Source organism: Podarcis bocagei (assembly GCF_964188305.1).
Source record: "Podarcis bocagei genome assembly, chromosome: 5".
Classification (NCBI taxonomy): domain Eukaryota; kingdom Metazoa; phylum Chordata; class Lepidosauria; order Squamata; family Lacertidae; genus Podarcis; species Podarcis bocagei.
In genome coordinates this window covers 52,375,249-52,380,505 of record NC_138129.1, presented here as the reverse complement: position 1 = coordinate 52,380,505, position 5,257 = coordinate 52,375,249, and the positions used below count along the sequence as shown (strand labels likewise).

The window sequence follows — 5,257 nt, the reverse complement described above, 5'->3', positions numbered from 1 at the left end:
ACGACCGCCTGGATCGGCGTTACCGTCTCATAGGCTATCTGCAATGCCAATCACAAAAGTCTCGTCCGCCGTCAAGCCCCCCCCTTCGCCGCCGCGACGACTGGTCGGATTAGTGCCCCCTGCCGTGAAAGTAGTTCCGACGCTATTTTACGGCTGCGCGAGGCGATATTGCGACTTTGTTTGTTCGAACGACCATAGGCCGCCCCCTCCGCTCGAGTTAGTAAAGAAACCGCTCCGTCTTTCTCTCGCTCCCTTTTTTTCCGCCCCTTTCTCCATATTCCCAAGCGGTCTCCGCCCACAACGAGATTCACGTACTGTAATTATAGTTCCGATCCAGTCAGCAAGGAGAAGTGTGTGAATAGGCGTGACCATAGAATAGCCAATCAGTGAGGAAGGGAGTCTTGTCGTTAAGCAGACTTTGTGTTTGTGGGGAGACGCTGAGGGAGGGAGGGAGTCTCCACCGTTGGTGAGGGGGTTATCTAATAACCGTTTTCATATTGAAAGGAGAAGCGGCATAAGGGTTTGTTGATATAGGGGGCAGCAGCGTGCGCGATACCCTGTTATTATTTTGTACGTCTGCTTTTCATTTTAGTTAAGCACTGAAAGCGAAAACATGTTGGTTGAATTTCCTCGACGCAAGGAGAAATTACTGTCGTTCCTTTATTTACTTCTCAGCGCTGACGCTGGAGCCCAATTCCAACATGGCTCGGTTTTAAACTGGCGAGGTGGCAAATCTGTATTGTTTATTGTTTTACCAAAGAGATTGTAGAATCGTAAAGCTGGAAGGGACTTCCAAGGGTCATCTAGTCCAACAGCCTGCGACTCAGGAGTCACAACTAAGGAATCCCAGAGAGATGGCCACCTCTGTTTAAAAACATCCAATGAAGAAGGGAGAGGCATGTTGTACATACCGGTAATAATTTAGTAACAATTCGGAAATTAGCCAGGGGTTACTGGAGGGAGAAGGCTTTTTTCTGCACAGGTGTCCAGCCCTCCAAATATTGTGGGATTACCGATCCCATCATCCCCAGCCAGAGTGGCCAATGGTTAGGGGTGATGCCAGTTGTGCTCCACCAGCATCAGGAGGACCCTACTTTGGCCGCCTCTAAGAGATGCATGACAGACAGAATCACACCAGGGGCAATAGAGTTACAGAAACCGACAATTGCCCAAATGTTTCTTTCTATGTTACTCTTAAAAGTGAACCTAGCAGAGGCTGGGACTGTTAATCTTTAATCATATAATATCTAATCTTTGAATGGTTTCCAGAGAGAGACTAATATCCGTAGACTGGCCTTAGTCTGCTGGATCAGGCCTGCTGGATCAGGCCAACGGTCCATCTAGTCTAGCATCCTGTTCTCACAGTGGTCATCCAGATGACAGTGGGAAGCCAGCAAGCAGGATTTAAGCACAAGAGCACTGTCCTTTCACTGTGTTATCTACCAGGCAGTCTCATCTGTTGACTATGAGGAACATGAATTTAAGGCATAATGCATTCCAGAATAAATTCTGGTTTGCCAGTAACAAGATATCATTCATTTGGCATAGGGTAAGGCAGCACCAGACCCATGGCGAGAAAGGGGTACTACTAACAGGCAGGGAAATGTGGAGCCCAGTTCTAGCCATGTTTACTTATCTCACTGGTTTCATTTGAATTTGCTCCAATGTAAGCATGGACAGTATTGCAGCCATTCATCTTCATGTTTATTATTGGGTTCAATTGTTCTTCAGTTTTCTGCCGCAAACAGCCTAACCCTATTTATCTGGTAATAAGCCCTACGTAATTTAATAGGAATCACTTCTGAGTGGACAGCTCATAAAATTAATGCAGCATACAATTTTCATATGTTTACTACCTTTAAATCTGCAAAATCAAATACCAGCTGATTTAGGGTTGTGGAAAACTTTCCAGAAATGTTTATGGAAATTTTCACAATTTATTTCCCCCCCCCCCGCCAGTAAGCCCACATCACTAACTGAACTGATGCCTTTCTTACTGGGCTTATTTTAATATTAATACAGGGCATACATGTTGAAAATGACCCCTTTGTTTGAAACAGTACAGTTGTCTTTTAAAATCTTGCCTAGAACTGAAGATTTATGCTGGGCAGAGATCTGATTCTAGGGTGATACCAAATCACCTTCTGAGGGAAGACCAATACACCCCTCCAGCTACGTTGGGTATCTCTAATCCTGAGGAAAAACCAAGCATGCTTGTCATATTTATAGAGACTCTTTACTCACATTAGCATGCCATGGCTGAAAAAAGCATTAACCACCAGAAACAGTGCTGTCACCAGCAATAGACACTGATGCAAGTCCTAGAAGGACAGGGATCCATGTACTTACTTAAAATTATAATCTATCCTGAGTCACATGGATGGTTTGGGCTATAAAACAAAAATAACTATGTCCTAGTGAGCCACTTGTTTGGCAAGGTTGCCCAAGTCAGACCCCAATGACCATGTGAGTCAAATTCTCCTTTCCCAGCATTTAATTAGGATGGTCCTATTGAACCAGTAGAATTGCTGGGAAATTTTCCGGAAAACCTCTCAGCCACTGATGAGAAATGTCAGTTATTCTTGGGAACTCCTAAGGTTTGAGACAGTAGCACCCGCAAATTTTGGATCAGAAGAAATAAAGACAAGTTAATAAAATGTTGCTGGCTGGTCTCCAAAGACTTCCATAGACATGGTCTAAAAAACTTTAGTTATCCTGAGAGAGCAAGCAGATGACTGACGACTAGCTGTGAGGGAAACACTGTGTGTTCTCAGCTTCTCCATAGGTCTGGCAGGCACGTTGTTTCATTACTAAAGTCCTGGAGCAACTTTTAATATCATTCAGGATGACACAAGCCATTTTTTATGATGATAAATGGTCTAGAATCACCACCAAAGGAAGCATGTAAGGCTGGTGACACATTTATTGTTACCATGGCTGCTCCTGGCTGGAGATTACTTATTAAAAACCAGCAAGAGGGCAGCAGTAGACAGCTGTTTGAAGGGACCAGAATTATTCCTGCTCTCAGACACAATCATAGCCAGAATGAGTGAGAGGAACTTTCTGCCTTCGGCGAAACTAATAAATGAAAATATTACTTTAAGTGGCAAGGGGTAGGAGAGTTTTCCCCCACCCCCTAGATTTGGATCATATCTGAACCTTCTATGTGGAACAAATTGAATCGATTGCAATCTGATTTTACAATAATGTTTTCTTGTTTGAAATAATACCTTTATTTGAGCAAATGCATATTTTAAACCAATTAATTCAAAGTGTTCTTTCTTTGGCTATGTTTGTACTTCAGGGCTGAACTACATGAGCCATATCTCTTTTTTATTCTGTGGATTTATGCATTTTTATTTTTGGCTAAGCTACATTAGTTTATCAGCCTTCTCTAATCCCAGTTTTAAATATGGACAATCAATTCTGTGGTGCATTTCTAAGAGGTTTTGTGTCAATTTTGAAAGCAGTGGCAATGAAGCCTCTGGTTCCTGAGTTGGCTGAGCTACTGTGAGGTTTAACAGTTTCTGTGAACATTCCATCTGCTGAGGGAGATTATTAGGCTGTGGCTTCATATTGCTCCAACTTTGCCAGATGAAGTAAACAAAACAAAACAAAATCTCTCACATGGAGAATGTGGACTGGAAAGCTCAGCAGGAAGAGGTCCCAGGAGGAAGCAGCACTCACAGGTAAGCAGCCTGAACACATGGAGGCTAAAGGAAGGTATTCCAGAAATGGAAAGCTGAGGGAAGGTTGGATAAGGCAGAGAGGGGTCTGAGGAAAACAAGAACAGAAAAAGATGGTTTAGAAGAGTGAGATAAAAAATGAGCTAATGAAAGGGGAAAGAGTTTGTGTGTTCTTGGTAGGAGTGCAAAATTGGTCAAGTTGTCTAAAGAAAGTGAGTACACACTTGAGTACACACAGAAAGAGCGTACACATTCAAAGGAGCTGAGGAAATAGCAGGTGGCAGAAAGTTGAAGAGACTAAGGGCCTAACCAAATGCACACATGTGTATTAAATGCTCAGTGAAAGTTTGAATATAAAGTAGGGTAGTGGTGGTGAGAAGATTAACCTTTTACTCTAAAAGAAGTTTGGGGAGCAAAATCTACTCCCTCCCCTGCCTTAGCTATGTACTTCACTGTTTTATGATGCCCCTCCCCTTCAGCTCAGCTCTGATACCAAAAGTGAGGGGGCACATCTTAAAACATCAGAAAGTAAGGTGAAAACACTAACAGCATGGACTAAAGAGTGAAGACCTTCTCCCTCCCACCACAAAAGAGGAAGAATAAATTTTGAATCTTCAAACTAATCTTCAAATTCGAACCAGCAGTCAGGCAGGAGGAAGGGAAGTGTGTACTGGAGGAAGACACTTGATGGTTCCAATTTTCTTTCCCAGCCAGATATCTTCCTGGCACTAGCTGTTTTTTTACCCTAAGCCTTCTACTTAGAATCTACTTAGAATGGTTGGACAGTGTTCTCGAAGCTACCAACTTGAGTTTGACCAAACTGCAGGAGGCAGTGGAAGACAGGAGTGCCTGGCGTGCTCTGGTCCATGGAGTCACGAAGAGTGAGACACGACTAAACAACAACAAGCCACTTTTGTTTCTGTCAACCCAAAGGAAAGGATGCAGACTGTCCTTTATGTGTTTCTTAATTTTGTTAAGCAGCTCCTTTTCACAGAATTCCTCTTGCACAAAAACATTTAAAAATAAAAATTAGCCTTGCAGTACAAGAGGTGTGGGGTTGCGGGTGGCGCTGTAGGTTAAACCTAGGACTTGCCAATCAGAAGGTCTGCGGTTCGAATCTCCGCAACGGCGTGAGCTCCCATTGCTCGGTCCCTGCTCCTGCCAACGTAGCAGTTCGAAAGCACGTCAAAGTGCAACATCTCATTGTGGGAGTTTACTATAGATCCCCAAGCCAAATGGAGGACATAGATGATGCCTTCCTGGAACAGATGGCCAAGCATGCAAAAGGAAGGGAGATAGTAGTAATGGGGGACTTCAATTACCCGGATATTTGTTGGATGTCAAACTCAGCCAAGAGCTTAAGGTCAAACAGATTCCTCACTGGCCTTGCAGACAACTTCATTGTCCAGAAAGTGGGAGAAGCAACAAGAGGAACAGCCATTTTAGATCTGGTCCTAACCAATGTTGATGACCTGGTTAGTGGGGTAGAAGTGGAAGGATCATTAGGCGCGAGTGATCATGCTCTTCTGAAGTTTACTATACAGCGGAAAGGAGCAGCCAAGCATACTAGG

At 43.6% G+C, this 5,257-nt stretch overlaps 1 long non-coding RNA gene across 7 annotated transcripts in view; it reads left to right on the top strand.

Annotated features, from left to right (window-relative positions):
* Window positions 1-5,257, top strand: part of LOC308587579 — a 66,637-nt gene that overhangs the window by 1,410 nt on the left and 59,970 nt on the right. For 2 of the 7 annotated variants that reach the window (XR_014008466.1, XR_014008470.1), the window contains exon 1: window positions 276-386. The exons of 1 other annotated variant lie outside the window; for it this stretch is intronic. This is a non-coding gene — a long non-coding RNA (uncharacterized lncRNA). Of the gene's footprint in view, window positions 1-95; window positions 217-275; window positions 387-409; window positions 914-968; window positions 3,690-5,257 lie in introns of those variants that run through there. 4 more of the 7 variants (XR_014008465.1, XR_014008467.1, XR_014008463.1 and 1 more) reach the window with 4 other exon arrangements.